General features: G+C 39.2%; 1 protein-coding gene and 1 long non-coding RNA gene across 3 annotated transcripts in view; one reads left to right on the top strand and one right to left on the bottom strand.

The window, feature by feature from the left end:
* The window catches only part of RAP1B (RAP1B, member of RAS oncogene family), a 53,786-nt gene extending 45,322 nt beyond the window's left edge, over positions 1-8,464 (bottom strand). The window contains exon 1 of one of the 2 annotated variants that reach the window (XM_049883825.1): positions 8,285-8,464. The gene's annotated coding sequence lies outside the window, so the exon portion shown is untranslated. The remainder of the gene's footprint in view (positions 1-8,284) is intronic. The other variant, XM_049883824.1, reaches the window with a different exon arrangement.
* A 40-nt stretch (positions 8,465-8,504) lies between these two features.
* LOC126075769 (uncharacterized) overlaps positions 8,505-26,803 on the top strand; it is a 99,067-nt gene continuing 80,768 nt past the window's right edge. The window contains exon 1 of the long non-coding RNA XR_007517260.1: positions 8,505-8,831. This is a non-coding gene — a long non-coding RNA (uncharacterized LOC126075769). The remainder of the gene's footprint in view (positions 8,832-26,803) is intronic.

Below are 26,803 nucleotides of genomic sequence, written 5' to 3'. Positions count from 1 at the left end.
CAACCAAATGGTCAGTGGTTTGAACCCACCAGCTGCTCCATGGGAGAAAGACGTGGTAGTCTGCTTCGTGAAGATCTACATCCTTGGAAACCCTATGGGCCAATTCTACTCTGTCCGATAGGGTCGCTATGTGTCAAAATCGACTCAACAGCAGTGGGTGTTGATGCAGCAGCAATACAGGTGGCTGACACCATATGGGGATTCTGCTATCAATACCTCAGTCCTATGTATGATTATTTTAATGAATTCCTGCATAATCACTTATAAAAGAGGGTTTCTGCTAAATAGTAATAATGCTGAGTCTATCTATTTTACTTTCTTCCATATCAAAATGACAGAATCTCAAGATTTGGAAAGGACTTTTCAACTTCTCTCTTAATGACGTTTCTTTTGCAATAGCCTGGAACAGTCACCTAGACTCAGACTGAAATTCTAACATGGTGACCAGGAAAAGCAGTGAGCAAGAAAAATAGATCAAGTAATAGATTAAGCATATCTCTGGAAGGCTCAGAATTTAAAAGTTACTTTCTTTTGCACATTTTAACACACCAGCAGTTAACCTTTTTGGTCTTCTTGTTGTTGAGTCAATTCTGATTCATGGGGCCCCATGTGTGCAGAGAAAACCATAGGTTTTTCAAGGCTGTGACTTTTTGGAAGCAGATCAGCCGGCCTGTCTTCTAAGGTGCCTCTAGGTGGGTTCACACTGCCAGCCTTTCCGTTAATAGTTAAGCACTTAACTGTCTGCGCCATCCACGTACTCCTTGGTTAAGTGCTTGGTTACTAACTGAAAAATTGGTGGTTCGAATCTACCCAGAGGCAACTTAAAGAAAGGCCTGCTGATCTACTTCTGAAAAGCTAGTAATTGAAAACCCTACGGAGTGTGGTTATATTCTGATACACATGGGGTCACCATGACTTGGAAATGACTCGATGGCAATTGGTTTTTCGGTCTTAGGATGATGAAAATTACTGAGATTCTCAAAGAGACTGTCATGTGGATTATACCTATGGATATTTACTGTATTCAAAATTAAAACAAAATTTTAATATTCATTAATTTAAAATAAAACCACTACATGTTAACAGAAATAACTTTTTTTGAGGAATAACTGTATTTAAAAAAGGTGATAACAAGATTGGCATTAGTTTAAATCTTTACAAATCTCTTTAATGTTTGGCTTAATAAACGACAGCTAGATTCTCAAAATTTGCTTCTGCATTCAATCTGTTGGAATATGTTGTTTTGGCTAACATGAAGAAAACTCAGCTTCACACATAATAGTTGGAAAAGGCAGGAATATTTAAATAGTCTTTTTAGATTAAATGTGGGTATTCTTTTAGACGGTTCTGACTCACAGTGACCCTATATGACAGAGTATAACTGCCACATAGGGTTTCTTAGGCTATAATCATGGGAGCAGATTGCCAGGTGTTCTCTCCTGCAGAACCACTGGTGGGTTCGAACTGCCAACCTTTCAGTTAGGAGCGGAGCTCTGAAGCCATTACGCCACCAGGACTCCTTATTCTTCTTTGGCACTATACCAAAACTCGACAGTTGGTTGCAATATGGAATGGGAAACCACATCAATAAACTCTATATCCTCTATAACATTAAAAACCGTTAGTCTAGCTAGACCTTTGGAATGATTTTTTTTAACTTGTGCATGATTTTGTAACTCATACATTTGGTCATTTGTAATATACTCTTTCACCCAATTATGCCATCTTTAAGTGTTAACACATTATACATTATCAAAAAAACTCCTGTTCATTAATATCATCACCAATATAACCAGGAAAGTCTTTTAAATACTGGAAGCTCTCAAGTGTACAATGGCTTACATAAGTTTTCTAAAATTCTAATTTTCATTTGAAATCTTGAGCTTCATTACTGACTACAAATACTGTCAGTTATTTTCCTTAAAGTGATAGGCCCCTTTTGTTTATTTTCAATCTAATACCTAAGTATGAATAACCATAGTTTGTCAAGCACTCTTTAAAGTAAAAATGGTGTTCCACAAAGAAGGTGTCTGGTTCAACTTGCAACTCAAATAAAATAATCACACAGATGCTTTTCCAAAAGTCTACGGTTATACTTCAGAATGCAGCAAAAGTATTTTAAGTGTACTTTCCATTTTGTCATATTATACATTAAAAACATGTGTACAAGGGTCAGGATTTAGTAAAAATTTCTACTGCTTCATCACAGACATTCGTGAAGCTTTTTAAAAAACTGTGACTACTTAGCAGTGAAGTAAACGATGACTAGTACAGTGTGGTGCTCTAACCTGATTCCTTCTTCAGTACCGGCAGTTTTACCTACCAAATGTCAACCCAGTAAAAAAGACAAAGAACATCTTATTATTATAAAAATAATTTCATCCTTGCAGATCCCTGAAAATGTCTAAGGGATCCCCAGGAGTCGTTGGACCCACTTTGAAAACCACTGAACTAGACAATTCACTTAAGTTGTTTAGTCATAATTATTCTTTCTTAGTCCTTATTTATACCTTAATGGGATCTTAAAAATCAAATAAATCAACTTCAATTGAGAGAATCAATGCTATATGAAAATTAAAATTTTATAAATAAGAACTAATACTACTTTGGTATATTCTTTTACAGTTTATAAAATATTTATGAATAATACTTTTAATCCTCAACAACTCTAAGAAGTATATGTCACCATTCCCATTGAGGAAGCAAGGAGATAGGAAAGCTTCAGAAAGGGAAGTACAAATTTTGCCTGAAAATATATTGGTGGAATTATATGTTAATTTCCTTCTTCATACTTTATTATATTATAAATATTTTAATAAGACAACAAAACAGGCAAACATATTTGAAAACTCAGGCAGTCTTACCAATACAAATTCAGTGCAATTGCACAAGTTCAACAATTTCAATACCAGTAGGAGAAAAAGAACAGATGCATACATGTTTATGTAACTCATCCCTATCTCTTTTTTTGTACAGTTATAGAACTAAAGATTCCTGAGGGATTCCCAAGTTTTGTTATTGTTACTGAGAAGTTTAACAGTAACGTATAAAGCTTCGAAGCAGTAAAAAAAAAAAAAAAAAAGCTATAAATACGTTTGCATTAACAGCATAATATAGTAATAGGTTTCCGTATTTTCACTGCAACCTTAAAACACAAAGTTGTCAGTTGGATGCAATATACATACCACATTGAAACCTAAAAACTTTTAAATGAAATACCATATATTTATATAATATAAACCATATAATACCAATATATTTTATTGATACCCTCAGTTCCATTAACTTAGAAAGTCTCTCCAATTTTTTAAGTATAAAGTGATTTTGAAAAATATATTCTGTTAAGACGACAAATTTCAAGACACAGATAACTGACGTTTCATTTTACCTAACGCTTTCCATTTTCTCTCCAGAAGCTTTTGCCAAAAACTGCTATCAAATGGACAAAACAGACTGTTTACTTTCATCTGCTTTTCCTTCCGACAAGGCAAAGAGGAAGACGGCAACCCAAACCAAAAAACCTCATGCCATTGATTCTGACCCATAGGACCCCATAGGAGAGAGTAGAACTGCCCCGTAAGATTTCCAAGGCCGTAATCCTCATGGAAACACACTGCCACATCTCCCTTCTACAGAATGGCTGATGGGTTCAAACTGCTGACCTTTCAGTTAGCAGCCGCGTGTCAAAAAAGTTCACTGTATATTAAAAAAAAAAAGGTTACTAAATGAAATGCTGAATGTTTTAAACATAGGAGAAAAATCTTATTTTATTAAAGTGTATATTTACTGAAACAAAATTTCAAAGCAACTAGTGAAAAATACATCAAGAAGCTCTATGATATAGTAAAAGTAATGGTTTCATGAGTTAGTAATTTAAAGTTATCACAAACATTTCTACCTGCTTTTAATGGATGCTCTATTTTAACAACTTTGTTCAGTCTACCCATATAATAGTTAAAAACATTCAATCCCCCACCGCTTAAAAAGATCAAGTTAGAACAAGTCATCTCATGAAATCAAAATTCCATTTAAATCTAAAAGGTCTGAATTATGTGTGTCTGTGTATGTATGTCCACACTGCTACTGAAATACACACACGAGTGTAATAAAAGAGTAAGCTTTAGGAACCAGTTCAATGTAAAATTCAAAATTAGAATGTTAGATAATTATGATCAGACTAAAATTCTTAATTTAAAAATGAAAATATTTCTAGTATTCAAACATCTCATATACAATCAAAATTTTAAGCATAGTGATACTCTAGAATATTGCCCTTATGTATAATATAAACCATAATATATTGTATGTAATATATATTATACATACGGTGTATAATATAAGGTGGAAATTCTGCAATTCATTTTACACGTTATTTTTAAGCAACTTAAACGTTATTTAAAAACCCGGTACATTTCTTCTATTCACCCTCCCCCTTTTTTGGGCAGGGGGCTCCTTTTTGGAAACAGAATTTAAAATTTTTTGATCTAATGATGCAAAGCAAAAATTCTTTCCAAATTGCTACTGAAATAATGGTCAGTTGCTGTGTACCCTATTTGACTAACAACAGGAATAGTGTTAGAAGTCTGGAGAACAAGTGATACTTCTTTTCGTTGGTGGTGAATTAAAAAAATTCTAGTACTCTCAGCTAAAGGGATTGACTCTAGAATCCAGTGCTAAACTGGATTCAAAGTACACCAAATTATATTTAGCAATTCGGTCTGTACCATATGTGCATAAATTCATTCTCCTTTTTGTAGTTACTGCTTCTACAGAGTTAACGAGATTTCCAAAGAACTAATAAATTAAAAGACTTTTAAGTTTTTAAACGGTAATTAGTACCCTTCAATACTATGGAAAAATATCTAAGAAGACTGAAAAACATTACGCTGTCAGCACAGGGTAAACCATGGTACAATACTCCTGTTTATAGATGGTTTAACAGAAAAATCTGTCCAATGTTATGATGAATCACTGCATCAGCCAAAATGTCCCATCATGAGAAGGCTAACAGTTAAAACTTTTCAGCCGAACCTCTTAAGACCATTGAGTTCTCAAAAACGACAAGCTTTTATGGTCTTAGAAAGTTTAAGATCCCTCTTGATCAAGTTTTTCTGTAAGTAAACTTGTGACATCACTGCCATAAAAGAAAAAAAACAGCTTTTGAATACTTAGTTCATAAATGCTCAACTATTTTCTAGGCCAGTCAAATTTAGACACCACAGATCAATGCCAAACCTCTTTATCAATACAGATAGGCACAGGCGCACATTTTAACTGTCTTTAGTAAAATAACACATGCAAATCAGTAAGATTTCCTTGATATTCAATTATAAACTGTCGTTTAAATTATGCTTTTTGAAAACAAACAAAAAAAACACTTTTGTAAAATAAGCCAAATTCTCTTTGTATCAGATCTAGCGTCACTGATTAATTTCACTCCCTCAACAAATATTTATCAAGTAGCTACAACAAAAGATAAAGAAAAGTGAACATGAGCTTTTCATCCAAATCTATCCTATATTTCACCTTTAAAAAAATGTATTAGTAGTTACTATGTAATCAATCTCTGCATAGATCTTCCACCAATCTTATATTACATGGAAAGACACACCTGATTAAGACTCTTACAGGCATAAATCAAATTTTATGATCAATTCTTTATTATACCTCACTAGACCCACATGGGGTGGCCACAAGTCAGAATCCACTCGATTACAAAAAGACAATATGGCAGGTTGTCATCATGGGGGTTTTTCTTAACGTAGCTAAAATATTGGACATTCTACTGTAAAGCAGTATTTTGAGGATAAAATGGAAATCAATTTGTAAAGCAAAAGAGATCCCAAAACCAAGATGGAAATGTTTCTCTTCGAAAGATTACAACATTCTCTTCAAATATCTTCTCTTTCAATGCTCATTACCATTAATCCCTAAATCCAAATACTGAAGACTTACTTGGTGCCCAGGCCAGGTTCTAAGAACTGAGAATACACTGGAGAATTAAACAGGTGATGTCTCTACCTTCACAGTACATTTTAAATGAACTGGTACTGTCTACGTACAAGGTACAACGTCAGTGCTTTGGGACACACAAAGAACAGACGTATATATTGTCTTCAGAGCTTACAATTTAGCGGAAGAGATAAGAGTGATGATTTTCATGGAGGGCTGGGGGTGTGGGAGTTCCAGAGAAGAGAAGGCAGAGCAACCATTTTCATGATCCATGACACATATTTAAATCAAGTTGTTAGTATCTGGGCTCTCCAGTTGTATAATAATATCTGGCACATTGAAATCAAAATGACCACATGTGTTTCAAAGACTGACTTTGGGGGTTCTCTGATAAGGTAGAGTCATGTTTATTGTGAATGTCAAACAAGAAAATGCAACTGAAAACTCCATGCAGTACAGCGATTAAAAGCATGGATAAGCTGAAATAAGGCTATCATCCAAGGTTCTGTGTCCATAAAGTTATCTAACCTCCTGAGCATCAGGTTCATCTCTTAAAACCTGGGGATGAAACTACCCGAGTGGTGTCTTGCACACTATTTGACTAAGGTACCCACCTTCTTTGGGTATGATGGGAATATCAGCTACAAAAATGTAATTAGCTATAAAATGTCCTATTTCTTCCTCCAGGTTCTCTACTACAGACAAACTATTTTCCTAAAAGTCAGGAGACACAGTATGGTCACTAACTGGTTATCTTATCTGTTCTAGTCCTCAGTTTCCTCCTCCATAAAAGGATGATCTAAATAGTCCCTTCCGGCCCTTAAAAAGTCTCGTGACTCCATTATGACTCAATAAATACTATTTCAAGAGTCATCTTTTAAATGATAGGAAGTTGAAATGAAATGAACGTCTCCCTTTCCTCTAAATTATTTCTTGCTAAGATAAAAAGCATTCTAATTACAAAAAAGACAGCTGCAAAATGAATTTACAAGTTAGAAACTTTAAGTTATAAGCACTCAATTATACCTCAGCTGTTGCAACAGTGCGGGAGAAAGATGTGGCAGTCTGCTTCCACAAAGATTTACAGCTTTGGAAAACGTATGGGGCAGTTCTACTCTGTCCTACAAGGTCGCTATGAGCCAGAATCCACTGGACGGCAGTGGGTCTGATTTGGATAAACAACAAAATTCCAATTAGAGTGAATTAATGTAAAATTTAAAAAACCCACCATCTTCGCTGAGTGCCAACTTTTTATCCTGTAAAAATCTTTCCCTTTAGTATAACACAAAACTGCTTATATTCATACCAAACAGTACTTGCATAACAAAAATGCTTTTCTACATTATTAAGGGGGAGGGGGGAGGCAAGCGAAGGGGAAGCAAACCATTCGAAGGGGAAGCAAACCATTCGCTTAAACTTGCAAGGATGATCTTTTCCCCAAAGGCCATCAGTTTTTTCAGAAGAAAAATCTGGAGGGCTCGGTTCATTGAAAATAGTTTTAAACAAAATTCATGGCGCTGATAGTTTTGGATGAGACACATCGACATGGCTGAAAAGAGAACAGGACAAACTTCCTGGATTTGCTCTCCCTCTCTAAAGAGATTTCCTCTTGCTGACGAAGGGAAAGGCCCCTTTAACAGTTTTTCTCTACAGTGGTTACTGCCAGACTAGGTGGGGCTCCCTTTGCTGTCTTCCTCCAGCCACTTCCCGCAACAAATGGAGCACACCAACCCCGTTTCAGGCAAACTTTTTCCCTGTCAGGCTTGAGCCCTCAGGGCGCCGGGGAGTGGTTTCCCCCAAGGCTCCTCGCCCAGGTTAGGGGCCGGGGTAAGCTGTTCTTGCAAAGGATAACTTTCTGGTTTCCGTTCTAACTTCCACCCACCCCCGGGAGATAAGCAAGGCGACTTGGTAAGGGGGCTCCGCGGCGGGGCGACGAGTCTTGAGCCGTGGGGGGCGACGGGCAGCGGGAAAGGCGGCGGCGTCCGCCGGCAGGAGGAGCGGGCGGGTGGGGGGGGGGGTCCTCGGGCTCTCACTTCCTCCGCCATATTTCAGACATTTGACCCCTTCCGCAAAGCGCGCCGTTCTCCCGCGGCGGCGGCTCGTCCCCGCCGGCCCCAGAGTCGGCCCGTTCGCTGGCCGGGCGCCGGGCCCTCGCGCCACCTGCCGCATGCCGAGGAGCCGCTGCTGCCACTACCGTCACCCGGGGCCCCTTACCGCTCCGCGCGCCCCGCCCGGCCCGCGCCGCACCCCACCCGCTTCCCTCAGCCGGCGCCGGCCCCCCGCCCCCGCCCCGCGCGGCGGCCGCCGCTCCCCTCAGCGGCCGCGCACGCACTTTGCGAACCTCTGGCGCTGTCACCGGGTCCCCGAAGCCAGCGTCTTCCAACGTCTCGCGCTCCCTCCCGGTCTCTGTTCCCGGCGCCACGGCGGTCCTGCCGCTACCGCCGCCGCCGCCGCTTGGCTGGTTACACGCCTGACTCTGGGCGAGGTTTGGCGGTGTCGCCTTGACGTCAGGCGTTCAGCCTCGCTCTCGCTTCCGTCCGCGGGCGGGGCGCGAGGGGCGGGGCGGGCCGCCGCGTGGAGGCGGGGCCGCTGCGCGCGGGGGTCCTCGCTGCGGGCCTCCTGCCCCGCCTCCCGCTCTGCACGGGGCGCAGGCCGGATTCTCGCGGCGCCTTTTGCGGCGCTTGGGCGGCGGAGTTTCCTGCGTAGTGTTTCCTTCGTGTCTCCAACACATCTTCAACCACGCCTCAGTCGGGCGGCTGGAGGGCTGAATCTTGTGTCAGCAACCCTGAGGGCGCGCCCTTACCACCCCAGTGGGTTACAGTAATGCAAAGGGCTTAGAAAACCTCCCAAACCTCGTAATGAGTGACGTGGCCCAAAAGGTAACTTTTTTATGCCGACTGTAATTCAGTCATTAATGCCACCCAACAGTTGGTGTTCGTGTATTCATTCCTTTGTGCTGGAGCAAAGAGCCGGAGAAGTGACAGCGCGCCGTTTCCACACCTAGAGTTTGTGTGAAGGAGCCTAGGCCAGGGCAGTCTTCATTCCTGAGTTGGTTTTTTTCTTGAACTGACGAGTGTTCCATCCAGTGATGTTTTAACCCGTCTAAACTTTTTTCGAATTACCCTGCCAAAGTCAGTAATCCCCGAACAAGTTTCTATTCTATACCCAAATCAACACTATTTGCATGAATAAAATAAATTGCTCATTTAATGCCTGACTCGGGCAGCTCAGAGACTTTAAAGAGTTACCCGTACGAAGGTGTAGGGTGTGACTTAAGGGTACCAGAACGCACTTCCGTTGCAAAAATGCCTTGTTCCAAAAAGGGCGGAGTTATAATGGAAATTCTCTTAGCATGGCAATTTACCATCGTTTAAGAAAAGACTAAAAAGTACAACTTCCCTTGTACAAGAAACTTATTGGATCTTTTTTTTTTTTTTGAAACCAGGTTTAATGGGCGGAAAGATTGAGAGAGCGCAAAGTGCAGGGAAAAGTAGGGGTTAGGGGCCGTTGAAGCCTAACCTTGGCTTAGTTTATAGTTTAACTGGGTCCTGTACAAATTTTTCCTTTTTTTTTTAAAATGAGAAAATTTTTAAACAGAGAAAATTAGTTTCTCATTAAATAGTTAATACACAAATTGTTTTGTGACGTTGGTTGCCAACCCTGCAATGTGTTGACACTCTTCCCTTCTCTACCCGGGGTTCCCTGTTTCCATTTGTCCAGTTTTCCTGTCCCTTCCTGTCTTCTTTGATTTGGGGCTAATGTGTCCATTAGTCTCATATACATGATTGAACTACCAAGCACGTTCTTCACATGTGTTGGCCATACAGACCTGTCTAATCTTTGGTTGAAGGGTGAACCTCAGGATTGACTTCAGTACTGAGTTAAAAGGATGTCTGTCTGAGGCCCCTACTCTCCAGGTTTCTCCAGTCTCTGTCAGACCAGTAAGTGTGGTGTTTTTGTATGTGTGTGTGTGAATTTGAATTTTGTTCTACATTTTCTTCTACTCTGTCTGGGACCCTCTATTTCAGTTCCTGCCGGAGCAGTCGATGGTGGTAACCAGGCACCATCTAGTTCTGGGCTTAGTCTGGTGGAGGTTATGGCAGTTGTCCCTTAGTCCTTTGGACTAATCTTTCCCTTGTGTCTTTGGTTTTCTTCATTCTCCTTTGCCCCAGCTGGGATGGGACCAGCAGATGTACCTTAAATGGCTACTCACTGGCTTTTAAGGCCCCAGATGCTACTCACCACAGTTGAATGAAGAACATTTTCTTTATAGATTATGTTAGGCTGATTGAACTAGATGTCCCTCAAGACCATGATCTCCAGCCCTCAGCCTATTAGCTTGGTTCCTAAGGGCGTTTGGATGTACCTGTGAAGCTTCTATGACTTTGCCCTGGCCAGGTTGTGCTGACTTCCCCAGTGTTGTGTACTGTCTTTCCCTTCACCAAAATTACCACTTACCTACTGTCTAGTTAGTGTTTTTCCCTCCCCATCCGTCCCCTCCCTTGTAATCATCAAAGATAGTTTCTTACTGTGTGGAAACCTTTTCATGTGTTTTCATAATAGTGGTCTCATACAGCATTTGTCCTTTCATGACTAACTTATTTCATTCAGCATAATTCCCTCCAGATTCATCCATACTATGAGATGTTTGGAAGACTCATCATTGTTCTTTATTGTTGGATAGTATTCCATTGTGTGTGTGCACCATAGTTTGTTTATCCATTCATCTGTTGATGGGCACTAAGGTTGTTTCCATCTTTTTGCTGTTGTGAATAGTGCTGCAGTGAACACCGGTGTGCATGTGTCTATTCATGTGAGGGCTCTTATTTGTCTAGGACATATTCCTAGGAGTGGGATTACTAGATTGTATGGTTATTTCTATTTCTAGCCATTTAAGGAAGTTCCATATCTTGTTCCAAAATGTTGTACCATTTTGTATTTCTACCAGCAGTGCATAAGAGTTTCAATCTCTCTGGAACCTCACCAACATTTTTTATTTTCTGTTTTTTTGATTCGTGCCAGCGATGTCAGGTTGAGATGTTACTTCATGGTGATTTTGATTTTTTTTTTTTTAATGGCTTTTTTTAATGGCTAGTGATCGTGAGCATTTCCTCATGTATCGGTTAATGACCTGAATGTCTTCTTTGGTGAAGTCTCTGTTCATATCCTTTGCTCATTTTTTAATTGGATTATTTGTCTTTTTATTGTCGAGGTGTTGGATTTTCCTATAGATTAGAGATTAGACCTTTGTCAGATTTGTAACGGCCAAAAATTTTTCCCAGTCTGTAGGTCCCCTTTTTACTCTTGAAGTCTTTTGATGAGCATTAAGTGTTTAATTTTAAAAGATCCCATTTATGTAGCTTGTCTTCTGCTGTTTGTGTATCGTTAATTATGGTTTTATCCTGTTTGTGACATACTTTAGGGTCCCTAGTGTTGACCCTATTTTTACTTCCATGATCTTCGTAGTTTTTGGTTTTATATTTAGGCCTTTGATCCCTTTTGAGTTAGCTTTTGTGTATGGTGTGAGGTATGGGTCTTGTTACATTTTTTTGCAGATGGGCATCCAGTTTTGCCAGCACCAGTTGTTAAAAAGACTGTCTTTTCCCTCATTTAATGGACTTTGGGCCTTTGTCAAAGATCAGGTGGCCATAGGTAGATGGATTTACATCTGAGTTCTCGATTGTGCTCCATAGGCCAGTGTGTCTGTCCTTGTACCAGCACCAGGGTGTTTTGACTACCATAGCAGTGCAGTAAGTGCTGAGGTCAGGTGGTGCAAGGCCTCCTACTTTGTTCTTCTTCTTCAATAATGCTTTACTTATCTGGGGCCTCTTTCCTTTCCATGTGAGGTTAGTGATTAGTTTTACCATCTCGTTAAAGAATGCTGTCTGTATTTGGATTCGGATTGCATTGTATTTGTGGATTGCTGTGGGCAGAATTGACATTTTCACAAAGTCAAGTCTACCTATCCATCACCCATGAGTGTGGTATGTTTTTCCATTTATGTGTATCTCATTTGGTTTCTTGCAGTAGTGTTTTGTAGTTTTTTTTGTGTGTAGGTTTTTATGTTCCTGGTTAGATTAATTCCTAAGTATTAAAAAAAAAAAAAAAGTTTTTTTTCTTATTTAATTTTTTAGAAGCTGTTATAAATGGTATTGTTTTCTTGATTTCCTTTTTGTAGTTCTCTTTACTGCTGTATAGAAATCCAACTAATTTTTATATGTTGATCTTGTATCCTGCTGCTCTGCTGAATCCTTCTGTTAGTGGCAGTAGTTTTCTTATGGAGTCTTTAGGGTTCTCTATGTATAGTATCATATCATCTTTGAATAGGAATAGTTATACTTCTTCCTTACCAATTTGGATGCCCTTTATTTCTTTTTCTTGTCTTATTGCTCTAGCTGTGACTTCTGGCACAATGTTAAATAGTGGTGGTGATAAAGGGCACCCATGTCTTGTTCCCATTCTCAGGGGGAATGTTTTCAGCCTCTCTCTGTTGAGAATGATATTGGTTGTTGGTTTTGTGCATATGCCCTTTATTGTATTGAGGAATTTCCTTTCTCTTCCTATGTTTTTTTATCAGGAATGGGTGTTGGGCTTCATTGAATCCCTGTTGTGCATCGATTGAGATGATCATGTGGTTCTGTTATTTATGTAGTGGATTATGTTGATGATTGAGTTTCTAATGTTGAACCATCCTTGAATACCTGGTATGAATTCCACTTGGTCGTGGTTTTTTTTTTTCCTTTTTTTAATGTAGTGTTGAAGTCTACTGGCTAGAATTTTCTTGAAATTTTTTCGTCTATGTTCATGAGAGATATTTGGTCTGTAATTTTCTTTTTTGCGTGGTGTCTGCCTGGTTTTGTGGTATCAAGGTTATACTGGCTTCATAGAATGAATTTGGAAGTACCCCTTTCTTTTCTGTGTTCTGAAATAGTTTGAGAAGTACTGGCGTAAGCTCTTCTCTGAATGCTTGGTACAATTCTCCAGTGAAGCCAGAACTTTTTTTTGTTTTCAATCTCTTTTCTAGTTATGCGTCTGTTCAGATTTTCTATCCCAGTTTGTGTTAGTTTGGGTAGGTAGTGTGTTTCTAGAAATTTGTCCATTTCCTCTAGGTTTTCAAATTTGTTGGAGTACAGTTTTTCATAGTACTCTGTTATGATCCTTTGTATTTCAGTTGGGTCTGTTGTCATGTCACCCATTTCATTTCTTATCTGGGTTATTTGCACTCTCTCCTGCTTTTCTTTTGTCAGTTTGGCCAATGGTTTGTCAATTTTTTTGATACTTTCAAAGACCAACTTTTGGTTTTGTTGATTCTATTGTTTTTCTCTTCTTTAATTCATTTTTTTTTTAATTCATTTACTTCTGCGCTGATCTTTAATACTTCCTTTCTTCTGGTGTCTGTGAGTTTCTTTTGCCATTCTCTTTCTGTTTGTTCAAGTTGTAGGGCTAACGTTTTGATTTTGTCCGTTCTTTTTTGATGTGTGTGCCTATTGCTGTAAGTTGACCACTGAGCACTGCCTTCGCTGTATCTCAAAGGTTTTGCTATGATGTGCTTTCATTTTCATGTGATTCTAGAAAGTTTTTTATTCCGTCCTTGTTTTCTTTTATTACCCAGTGGTTTTTAAGCAAGGTGTTATTCGGTTTCTGTTAATTTTTTTCCTTGCCCTTCCTGTTTCTAATTTCTACTTTTATGGTGTTGTGATCAGAGAAGAAGCTTTGTATTAGCTCAGTGTTTTGAATTTTGTTGAGGGTTGCTTTGTGGCCTAAGATGTGGTCTGTCCTGGAGAACGTTCCATGTGTGTTGGGAAAGAATGTATACTTTGCTGCTATTGGGTGGAGTGCTCTATATATGTCAGGATGGTTGATTGTTGCCTTATATTTTCTGTATGTTTGTTGAGTTTCTTTCTAGATGTTCTGTGCTTTACTGAGAGTGGTATCTTGAACAGGAACTGTCAATTTCTGTTTTTGATGCTGTTAGAGTTTGTTTTATGTATTTTGGAGCCCTGTCATTGGGTGCATAGATATTTGTTATGGTTATGTCATCATGGTGGATTGTGCCTTTAATCATTATATAATGTCCTTCCTTGTCTTTTATGGTGGATTTTGCCTTAAAGTCTGTTTTAGCTGAGAGTAGTATTGCCATTCCTGTTCTTTTTTGCTTGCTGTTTGCTTGATATATTTCCTTCTGTTGTTTGATTTTGAACGTATTTATGTCTTTGTGTCTAAAATATGTCTATCCTAGACAGGATATGATGGGTCATATGTTTTTTTTAAAACAATCTGTCACTCTCTGTCTCTTTACAGGTGCTTTTAAGCCTTACATTCAGTGCCATTATTGGTACGTGTGAGTTTATTGATGTCATTTTGTGTTGTTGTTAGGTGCCGTCTAATTGGTTCTGATTCATAGCGACCCTGTGCACAACAGAATGAAACATTGCCTGGTCCTGCGCCATCCTCATAATTGTTGTTATGCTTGAGCCCATTGTTGCAGCCACTGTATTAATCCATCTTGTTGAGGGTCTTCCTCTTTTCTGCTGACCCTCTACTTTACCAAGCATGAAGTCCTTCTCCAGGGACTGATCCCTCCTGATAACATGTCCAAAGTATGTGAGATGTAGTCTCACCATCCTTGCTTCTAAGGAGCATTCTGGTTGTGCTTCTTCCAAGACAGATTTGTTCTTTCTTCTGGCAGTCCATGATATATTCAGTATTCTTCTCCAACACCACAATTCAAAGGCGTCAATTCTTCTTTGGTCTACCTTATTCATTGTCCAGCTAATGCGTGCATATGAGGCAATTGAAAACACCTTGGCTTGCGTCAGGTGCACCTTAGTCCTCAAGGTGACATCTTTGCTTCTCAACACTTTAAAGAAGTCTTTTTCAGCCAAATTGCCTGAATACAACGTGTCTTTTGATTTCTTGACTGCTGCTTCCATGGGTGTTGATTATGGATCCAAGTAAAACGAAATCCTTGACAACCTCAATCTTTTCTCTGTTATTATGACGTTGCTTATTGGTCCAGTTGAGAGGATTTTTGTTTTCTTTGTGTTGAGGTGTAATCCATACTGAAGGTTGTGGCCTTGGATCTTCATCAGTAAGTGCTTCAAGTCCTCTTCACTTTCAGAAAGCAAGGTTGTGTCATCTGCCTATTACAGCTTGTTAATGAGTCTTCCTCCAATCCTGATGCCCCATTCTTCTTCATACAGTCCAGCTTCTTGTATTATTTGCTCAGCATACAGATTGAATACGTATGGTGAAATGACACAACCCTGACACACACCTTTCCTGACTTTAAACTATGCAGTAACCTTCGTTCTGTTCAAAGAACTTCCTCTTGATCCATGTACAGAGTCCTCATGGGCACAATTAAGTGTTCCAGAATTCCCATTCTCAGCAATGTTATCCGTAATTTGTTATGATCCACACAGTCCAGTGCCTTAGCATGGTCAATAAAACACAGGTAAACATCTCTCCGGTATTTTCTGCTTTTAGCCAGGATCCATCTGACATCAGCAATGATATCCCTGGTTTCACATCCTCTTCTAAATTAGGCTTCAATTTCTTGCACTGCCCTATCGATATACTGCTGCAGCTGCTTTTGAAAAATTGTCAGCAAAATTTTGCTTGCGTGTGATATTAATATTGCTTGATAATTTTGGTATTTGGTTGGATCACCTTTCTTTGGAAGAGGCATAAATATGGATCTCTTCCAGTCGGTTGGCCAGGTAGCTGTCTTCCAAATTTCTTGGCATAGACAAGTGAGCACTTCCAGCGCATTGCATCCGTTTATTGAAACATCTTAGTTGGTGTTCCGTCAATTCCTGGAGCCTTGTTTTTCACCGATGCCTTCAATGCGGATTGGACTTTTTCCTTCAGTACCTTTGGTTCCTGATCATATGTTACTTCCTGAAATGGTTGAATGTTGACCCTTTTTTTTTTTTGGTACAGTGACTCTGTGTATTCCTTCCAACTTCTTTTGGTGCTTCCTGCATCTCTTAATATTTTGTCCATAGAATCTTTCAGTATTGCAACTTGAGGCTTGAATTTTTTCTTCAGTTCTTTCAGTTTGAGAAATGCTGAGTATGTTCTTTCCTTGTGATTTTCTATCTCCAGGTCATTGCACATGTCATCATAATACTTTGTCTTCTTGAGCTCCCCTTTGAAGTCTGTTCAGCTCTTTTACTTCATCATTTTTTCCTTTTGCTTTAGCTATTCAACATTCAAGAGCAGGTTTCAAAGTTTCTTCTGACATCCATTTAGGTCTTTTCTTTGTCTCTCTTTTTTTTTTAATTGTGGTTTAAGTGAAAGTTTACAAATCAAGTCAGTCTCTCGTACAAAAAGTTATACGCACCTTGCTATGTACTGATAGCTGCTCTCCCCTTAATGAGACAGCACATTCCTCCTCTCCACCCTGTATTCCCCATGTCCATTCAACCAGCTCCTGTCCCCCTCTGTCTTCTTCTCTTGCCTCCAGACAGGAGTTACCCACGTAGTCTCTCATGTCTACCTGAGTCAACAAGCTCACTCCTCACCAGTATTATTTTCTATCTTATAGTCCAGTCCAATCCCCGTCTGAAGAGTTGGCTTTGGGGATGGTTCCAGTCTTGCGCTAAAAAAGGGTCTAGGGATGATAACCTCCAGGGACCCTCTAGTCTCAGTCAGTCCATTAAGTCTGGTCTTTTTATGAGAATTTGAGATCTGCATCTCACTGTTTTCCTGCCATGTCAGTGATTCTCTGTTATGATCCCTGTCAGGGCAGTGATTGGTGGTAGCTGGGTACCATCTGGTTCTTCTGGTCTCAGGCTGAGGTAATCTCTGGCTTATGTGGCCTTTTCTGTCTATTGGGCTTATCTTTACCGTATGTCTTTGGTGTTCTTCATTCTCCTTTGCTCTAGGTGGGTTGAGACCAATTGATGCATCTTAGATGGCTGCTTGATAGCATTTAAGACCCAAGGCACCACTCACCAACGTGGGATGCAGAACGTTTTCTTAATACATTTTGTTATGCCGTTGACCTAGATGTCCCCTGAAACCATGGTCCCCAAACCCCTGTCCCTGCTACTCTGGCCTTTGAAGCATTTGGTTATATTCAGGAAACTTCTTTGCTTTTGTTTTAGTCCGGTTGTGCTGACCTCTCCTGTATTGTGTGTTGTCTTTCCCTTCACCTAAAATAGTTCTTGTCTATTGACTAATTAGTGAATATCCCCCTCTCTCTCTCCCCACCCTCATAACCATCGAAGAATATTTTCTGTGTTTAAATTAGTTTTTCTTGAATTCTTACAATAGTGGTCTCATACAATATTTGTCCTTTTGCAACTGACTAATTTCATTCAGAATAATGCCTTCCAGATTCCTCCATGTTATGAGATGTTTCATGGACTCATCGTTGTTCTTCATCCTTCTGTAGTATTCCATTATGTGCATATACCATAATTTATTTATCCATTCCTCCATTGATGGGCACCTTGGTTGCTTCCAACTTTTTGCTATTTTAAACAGTGCTGCAGTGAACATGGGTGTGCATGTATCTGTTCATGTGAGTGCTTTTATTTCCCCAGGATATATTCCAAGAAGTGAAGTTGCTGGATCGTATGGTAGTTCTATTTCAAGCTTTTAACGGAAGTGCCAAATCGATTTCCAAAGTGGTTGTACCATTTTACATTCCCAACAGCAGCATATAAGAGTTCCAGTCTCTCCACAACCTCTCCAAAATTTATTGCTTTATGTTTTTTGGATTAATGCCAGCCTTGTTGGGGTGAGATGATATCTCATTGTGGTTTTGATTTGCATTTCTCTAATAGCTAATGATTATGAGCACTCTCCTGTCATTTTAATAACTTCTTGCTTTGTTCATGTATGATGTCTTTGCACAACTCATCTGGTTTTCAGTCATTAGTGTTCAAGGCGTCAAATCTGTTCTTGAGATGGTCTCTAAACTCAGGTGGGATATACTCAAGGTCATACTTTGGCTCTGGTCGACTTGTTCTAATTTTCTTCATTTTCAACTTCAACTTGCATATGGGTAATTGATGGTCTGATCCACAGTCAGCCCCTGGCCTTGTTCTGACTGATGATATTGAGCGTTTCCATCGTCTCTTTCACAGATGTAGTTGATATGATTCCTGTGTGTTCCATCTGCCGAAGTCCATGTGTATAGTTGCCATTTATGTTGGAGAAAAAATGTATTTGCAATGAAGAAATCGTTGACCTTGCAAAATTCTATCATGTGATCTGCAGCATCATTTTTTATCACCAAGGCCATATTTTCCAACTACTGATCCTTCTCTTTATTTCCAGCTTTTGCATTCCAATCAGCGGTAGTTATCAGTGTATCCTGATTGCATGTTTGATCAATTTCAGACTGCAAAAGTTGGTAAATATCTTCAATTTCTTCATCTTTGGCCTTAGTGGTTGGTGTGTAAATTTGAATAATAGTTGTATTAACTAGTTTTCCATGTAGGCGTATGGATATTATCCTATCACTGACAGTGTTGTACTTCAGGATAGATCTTGAAATGTTCTTTTCGATGATGAATGCAATGCTATTCCTCTTCAAGTTGTCATTCCTGGCATAGTAGACCACATGATTGTCCGATTCAGAATGGCCAATACCAGTCCATTTCTGCTCACTAATGCCTAGGATATTGATGTTTATGCGTTCCATTTAATTTTTGACTATTCCAATTTTTGTAGATTCATACTTTGTAAATTTCAGGTTCTGATTATTAATAGATGTTTGCAGCTTTTTTTTTTTGTCATTTTGTAGTGCCTTTTTTTTTTTTTTGTGGTGCTGATGTTTTCTTTGTTCCTCTAGTAAGAACACAAACTTCTGTGCTGAGTTCCTTTTGTTCAGGAAATTTCTTTTCTTTTCTTTCATTATTGTAGATTTTGTGTTTACAAAGACTATATTTTTCTTCTTTATTTTGATGAATAAGTTGGTAACTTTCTTTGTTGTTACCTTGAAATTTACCCCTACTAAGTTTGAACCAGTCTTTTATTACTTAATTTTCCCTTGACTTTCGGTTGGTTTTGTCTGTGTTTTCCACATTTGCAAGTGCTGTACTTACACCATCTGTTCCCCCTTTTGTTGTCATCATTTACAGATGGACATCTCTAGTTCCCTGTTTAGAATCTTTTAGTTTAGTTTTATCCTTGAGAGTTCATTATGTAGGTTAGTATTTGGCTGAAATTGACCTGTGTCCTAGATTCAGGTTATTGTCTAATATTGTTGGTTCTCTAGCCGAAGGACTCTGTTTAATAATTCTTATAAATTTTGTTTTGTTTTTACAAATTCCCTTAATTTCTATTTATCTGGAAATGCCCTAATTTCATCATCATTTTTGAGAAAGAGTTTTGCGGGATATATTCTTGGTTGGCAATTTTTTTTTCTTTCAAGGTTTTATATATATTATCCCATTGCCTTCTTGCCTGCATGGTTTCTGCCAAGTAGTCAGAGCTTAGTCTTATTGTTGCCCCTTTGCGGGTGACTTTTCGTTTTTCTGGAGCTGCTCTCAGGATTCTTTCTTTGTCTTTGGTTTGGTGAGTGTGATTATGATAACGCACCCACTGCCATCGAGTCGATTCTGACTCATAGTGACCCTATAGGACAGAGTAGAACTGCCCCATAGAGTTTCCAAGGAGGGCCTGGCAGATTTGAACTGCCGACCTCTTGGTTAGCAGTCGTAGCACTTAACCACTACACCCCCAGGGATTATGATATGTCTTGGTGATTTTCTTTTAGAGTCTATCTTATGTGGGGTTTGTTGAGCTCCTTGGATGGTCAGTTTTTAATCTTTCATGATATTAGGGAGGTTTTCTGTCAGGAAATCTTCAATGATCTTTGTGTTTTCCATTTTCTCCCCCTGGTCTGGAACTCTAATCATGTGCAAATATTTGCTCTTGATTGTATCCCACATAGTTCTTAGGTTTCCTTCATTCTTTTCTCTGAATTTTCCCCAAAATGGAAGTGATAGATTTGTCTTCAGTTTTACTGATTCTATCTTCCATTGTTTCAAATTTGCTCCTAAAACCTTCTATTGCATCATCCATTTCTGACGTTTTGTGCTTATCTTTTGAATTTCTAATCGCAGCTTTTGTATGATTCCTAATTATTTATTTTGACATTTTGTTGTATTATTTTCATGAATCCTTCTATTGCTTTGTCTGTGTTTTCCTTGATTTTGGCTATGTTTTGGTTGGTTTTGTCTGTGTTTTCCATGATTTTGTCTGTGTTTTCCTTGATCTCTTTCCTAATCTCTTGGAGAGCCCTGAATATCAGACATTTGAATTCCCTCTCAGGTAGTTCCAGTGTCTTTTCTGCTGCTGGAAGTTCAACTGGTGCTTTATTCTGGTTGCTTACTGAAGCCATCTTGTCCTGTTTTTAAAACATGTTTTGATATTTTGTGTTGTCCCTGAGATGCTCAGGTATTATTGTCTTTATGTTTTTATTTTAAAAGATTTGTTTGTTTTGTCCTGCTTTTCTATTTTGTTTGGTTTTGTGTGGGCGGATGGGTCAGGTGTGCTTTGTTGCTTGCTCACCTGTGGGCATGATAGTTCTTACCACCTTGTCCAGGTGTTCAAGGCTGGTCACTCAGCTGTGGTGCAGCGGGCAGGTTCAGCAGAGAGGAAGGAGCAGAGATGGGTCATTTGTCTGCAATGTGAACTGAACCAGGGGCTGGGATGGGGTCATGGTGGTGGTGGGTCAGTGTCACGAGCTGGTGGAGAGGGACCTGGGGTCTTGGCCAGTTCCCCTCAGGGCCATAGTTGGTGGTGGGAGTGGTTTGGAGCTGGCCTAGAGGGGCCTGCGACGTGGGTTGGGTCCCCTTAGGGCAGTGGCAGGTGGCAGGAGGGGCCAGAGCCAGTGAGGAGGGGCCTGGTATCTGGGCCAGGTCCCCTCAGGTCACGGGTCACGATGGGCCCAGGTGGTGGGAGGGGTCTGGAGCTGGTGGGGAAAGGCCTGGGGCCCTGGCTGGGTCCCCTCGGGGCCACAGCTGGTGGGGCAGAGGAGAAAGGTGGGGGGGGGCAAAGGCAGGGACAAATGGGGCTAGATGGAGGAGGGCAATAGGGTAGGTTGGTACTATGGTTCCTGGCATTCGATGTTGCCAGGATGGGGTGGTTATAGCTGCTGTTCACCAGAGAGGTGGGGTTGTAGGAATGTGCTCCTGTGGTTATAGGTTGAGAGAGTCTGGGCTCCTCCTTGAGTTGCAACCAGCAAATATGATCTTAGCCATGGGTGTGTCCATACCGTAACTCTCTCTCCTACTGGGTATTTCATGGAGATGACTTTCTGCACATGGGGTTGTTGGTTTTATTCTAAGATGGCCATGCAGAGTCATGCTGTTTAGCTGGGAACCTCTACTCCATATGTATTCCTTCCCAATTGTCTATGAGTTTCTTCTTCTCCTCAGTGACTTCCAATTTAATACCTTATCCCTTCATTTAAGGTTCAGCATTCCAGGTTCCAGGATTGATGTCTGTATCTCTCTTACTTGTTTTTTTGGGTCTTTGTTGCAGTGGATGGCTTAGTGTGTCTGAGCAGTCTGCCATCTTGGCTCCATCTCCTTGTACAAATTATTCTTGAAATAAATTTTCACAAACTGACTTGATGGCAGTGGGTATCAGTATTCATAAATTTGGAAGGCTAATAAAAAGTGTGACTAATTATACTCCTTTTAAGAATATGTATTAATTGAAAACTAAGATAACGTAGGTTTAATGAATAGATAAGAATGGATTATAATTAACCTGTCAGCTTTCTGTAAGTGCTTTCTAGGTGTTTTGCAGTTTAGGTTAATTAAACATGTTACATATTTTCATAAATTCGATTTCCTTAGGAAACCCTTTTTAATGGATGTTTCAAAGGCAAATTTCAAAATAGTCTGTGAAAGTTGTGAATAAACGAGTTACAAACAAATTTGATTTTACTATTTTTCAGTTATTACATGAAACTTTAAGAGAAGTCTGAAAGCTTGAAACTCAGAGCTCATGGAAGCAGGTGTTTTGTGGAGATACTGGGTTTTTGTTTGTTTGTTTTTACCTTTCTTTGACCTTTGGGCAATTGTTTTTTTTTCCAGAGAAAATTGGTTTTAGAATATTGATATTAGGACTATTTAGAGTTTGGGAGAATGTGTAAAATAGGTTATTTTAATTAAAAATACATTTATTTTCTCCTATTAGAGTGGAAATCATTGCACTTACATTTAACTGTTATCTCGATGCAAAAGAGGCTAGAATTTGCATTTCCACCACTGAAGCCATGTTTGGGTGTTTGGGTTTGACCCCTTGTTCCTCTTTCCTTGATATCTTCATCTGGATATTCCATTGACAACTGGAACTGGTCACATGTGCAAATTGAAACCATCATCTTCATCACCAAAGCAGTCTCTCTTTCAGTTGTATCATCATCTTTAAAATTATCCAGTCTCCACACCTGGCACTTTTCTCTCTGCCTTTCTGGCATAATCAGTTGATTGTCATTATCTATTACATAGTAATTCAACAAGGCCTTCACTGTGTTTCCTCTTTTCCAGTTTTACTAAGACCAAATTTGTTCAGGTTGGCATTACTTCTCAACTCCCAGACTTTTGCAGCACCCTCATAACTTGCTTTTGGCGTTCAGTCTGTTCCTGCTGCAATCTATTCTGCGCATTGTTGCCAGATGGATTATTTTAAAGTATACTGAGCAAGTCCCCCACCTCAAGTGTCCTCAATTATTCCTCTTTCCTACCAAAATAAAGTTAAGATCCTTGTGTCTCACTCTTCCGTTTTGCATAAAACTGCCTTACAGTCAGAATGGACTTGCCCAAATATAATGCTTTTCCACCTCTCTGCTCTGTAGAGATGATTTCCTCTGCCTGGTATGTCCCTTCCCATCACATTCTGTAAATATCTTGTCCATTTTTTCATATTCAAGGTCCATCTACTTTCTCCAAGGAAGAACATCTTTTCTGATACTTGCAACCTAATGTAGTCTCTTTTCTTTCGAATCCCTGTAACCCTTTTTGCTCCTTTCTTTCGTCACTTATGCTCTACTTTCCTAGTGGAACGGGTTCGCAAACTATTTGTGTAAAGGGCCAAATACTAAATATTTTGGGCTTTGTGGGCAACTACTCATCTCTGCCATAATAGCACAAAAATAGTCATAGACAATAGGTAAAGAATAGTTGTGGCTTTATCCTAATACGACTTTATTTATGGACACTGAAATTTGAATTTCATATAATTTTCACATGACACAAAATGTTATTCTTTTCTTGTTTTTTGTTTTAACCATTTAAAAATGTAAAAACCATTTTTAGCTCATGGCTGTACAAAAACAGGTGGCAGGCTGAATTTGGCCAATGGGCCAGAGTTTGCCAATTGCTGTTCTCAAGTCTGGCTTCATAGGCATGTGACCTGTGCAATCAAACGGAACCCGGTGTATATAAAGGCCCTGTGCTTAGTTTAATGCTGTGCTATCTCCATCTTGAAATTTTTAATAACTTGACAAAAAACTTTGCAATTTCATTTTGGGTTGGGCCCCATATTATGTAGCTTCTTGCCTGTATTAGAAGGTAAAATCTGTAAGATCTGTGGACACACACACATATATATATATATATATATATATATATATATATATATATATATATATATATATTTAAAAACACACGTTTGTCCCTGTTAGCACCTGGTATAATGCTTTTCACGTAATAGGAATCCAAGGTTTATTTGTTGGATTTACAATTCCTAAAATACCATGGAATAGTGGAGAATGTGAGTCAGAGCTCAGCTCCACCACTTACTAACTGCATGAGCTTGGGCAATTTCCTTAAGCATGTTGAACCTAAGGTTTCTCAACTATGTGTATATATATATATACGTATACACATAGACATATGCGTACACACATACATACATAAACCTGTTGCGACTGAGTTGATTCAGATTCACGGTGACTGTCATGAATTGAATTGTGTCCCCCCAAAATATATGTCAACTTGGCTAGGCCATGATTCCCAGTATTGTGTAATTGTCCACCATTTTGTCGTCTGATGTGATTTTCCTATGTGTTGTAAATCCTGTCTCTATGATGTTAATGAGATGGGATTAGTGGCAGTTATGTTAAGGAGGCAGGACCCAATCTACAACATTAGGTGGTGTTTTAAACCAAGTTCTTTTGAGATAGAAAGGAGAGACGTGAGTAGAGAGACATGGAGACCTCATACCACCGAGAAAGCAGCACTGGGAGCAGAGCACATTCTTTGGACCTGAGGTTCCTGCGCTGAGATGCTCCCAGACCAAGGCAAGACTGATGGCAAGGACCTTCCTCCAGAGCCGACAGAGAGAGAAAGCCTTCCCCTGGAGCCAGTGCCCTGAATTTGGACTTTAGCCTGCTGGACTGTGAGAGAGTAAGCTTCTCTTTGTTAAAGCCATCCACTTGTGATATCTCTGTTATAGCAGCACTAGATAACTAAGACAGTGTAGAGCTGCTCAATAGGGTTTTCTTGGCTTTTAATCTATATGGAAGCAGACTGCCAGGCCGTTCTTCTGCAGCGCCTCTCGTAGGTTCAAACTTCCAACCTTCTCAACTATAACTTGGGGGTAATAACACCTGCCTTTCAGAACTGTTATGAGATAATGTGTAGAAACTAACCACTGTCTCAGCCTTTGGGACTAGAAGAAACTGAGTGTTAGATTTTCCCCATAACTATTGCTGTATTTAACCTGATACAGTATTTCTAGTTTTGCATGTCATTTGGGTCCTTAGAAGTTTTACTTCAAATAAAATCTATACTTTATTAATATCAAAAATCCACATAAGTAGAAGACTTATTGAAAATTCAAATTAGATTAAAAAAAATCAAACCCAAGTTTATAATTTTCCTAATTAACAGTTACTGATTATCAGTACTAACAAGAGTCATGCTGTTTAACCTCCAATTGAGCGTGGTCATTGGTAGTATTGATTATCATTAACCTTAAATATTATTATGTTATTTCATTCACAAATGAACGTTACTGAAATTTAATCCTTCCAAGGCAGTTCCTTACTGCCACTCTGCCTCTGATGTGTGTGTGTATATAAAGTATGGTATATAAATACAATTCTGCACCTTAACAGCAGCGTGCGTGGTTGGGGTTGGAGGCTGAGAAAGATAAAGCTGCTTGTTGGGTGCGAAAGAGGAAAATCCATGGCTTAAATTCCCAGTTGGTTTGCATTCTGTTTTCTTGGTCACAGATTATGATCCAAACTCCAGGCAATTGTTTTTTAAAGTCCAGCATTTAATAACATGAGAGACCAGGTAAGAGCATATGAGACCATTGCCATTGTAGGAAAATAACTCAGAACTTATTCTCTTCTAGCATAGTTTGTGTTCCTCTATGATTTCTGTTTTGGAGGAAACCATCTACTTATATGTAAGAAAAATGAGGCAGCTTAGGATGTTTTTTACTCTGTGTAAAAACTGTAATAACTGTTTGTTTGTCTAAAGACAAACATTCTGTCTGTACTCTTAGCAGTTGTGGGCTTGACCACTAAACCTACCTATGCCACATTAAATAAATCTTACAGTTCCATAATTTTGTCATTGCCAATATCTCTGATGCAAGGAGCAGATTATACTTAAAATTTTCCCCTTTCTCAAGGCCTTGCTGAAAAAAAAACCATACAAATGAAAATGACATTACCAGGGCCATCAAACAAATGAGTTTTAAAAGCAGAAAAGCGTCGGAAAACCAACTTCGTGAAGTACCCCCTTGCCATGAAATTTTCAGAAGAAATTTAAATTAAGGAAATCATTGTAAGCCACATGTAAGTACTTTTCAGAATCTGGGCTATCCTCAAATCCAACAGCTAATATTATCATACCAAAGATGCTCAAAAGTTAAAAGTTTAGGCATCCCTTTGGAATTTGTCATTATTTAGCTTCTATTTAATTACCTCAAGACCTGTGTATGAATCATATACTTTAATAATAATTACCAAATTCCAAGAATTAGATATTAATGAGGAGCCCTGGTGGTGCAATGGTTAAGCGCTTGGCTGCTATCTGAAGGGTCATCAGTTTGAGCCCACCCAGCGGCTCTATGGGCGAAAAGACCTGGCAATCTACTCCCATAAAGATAGCAGCCTGGGAAACCCTATGGAGCAGTTCTACTGTTTGATACAGTTTCGCTATGAGTCAAAATTGACAGGATGGCACACAAAAAGCAACAGGTATTAATGACCCATTATACAGATGTGAAAGCTAAAGTTTAGAAAGACTAAGTATCAATATGTGAGCAAGGCTGAAACTTGTATCCTAGTTTGTCTGTCTTCCTTTGGCACCATGCTGCACTATTTATTTCCTTATTGATGCTGTTCTTTCAGCCAGAAAATCTCTCCTGTCTCTTTTGTATTTATCTAAATCTTAAATCTTCCTCCTTCATAGATCAGTTTTGTCTATAGTGCTTTCTCCCTTAGGTCTGTATCACTCATTTGTAACTTATCATACATTGCTTTACTTAGATTGTTTTTTGTCTTATTCCATCCTGAGTGTCATGGAGTGAATATGTTTTGCACATAGGAAAGACATGAAATTTTGGAATGCTGTGGATTGAATTGTGTCCCCCAAAAGTATGTGTTGTAAATCCTAAACCCGTATACCTGTGGATGTAATCCCATTTGGGAATAGGACTTTCTTAGTTATGTAATGAGACCATATCAGTGTAGGGTATGTTTTAACCCAATCACCTTTGAGGTATGAAAAGAGCAGATTAGGCACAGAAGCAAGCAAGCACAGATGGGGAAAGATAGATGCCACACTACTTGACGATTGCTGAGGAACTGCAGAGCAGAAGCTAAAAAGAAACAAAGATCTTCCCCAGAGAGGAC

The sequence above is a fragment of the Elephas maximus genome, chromosome 4 (genome assembly GCF_024166365.1).
Source record: "Elephas maximus indicus isolate mEleMax1 chromosome 4, mEleMax1 primary haplotype, whole genome shotgun sequence".
Classification (NCBI taxonomy): domain Eukaryota; kingdom Metazoa; phylum Chordata; class Mammalia; order Proboscidea; family Elephantidae; genus Elephas; species Elephas maximus.
Note: the sequence above shows the minus strand (reverse complement) of the source record. Positions and strands in the feature narration are given on the sequence as shown.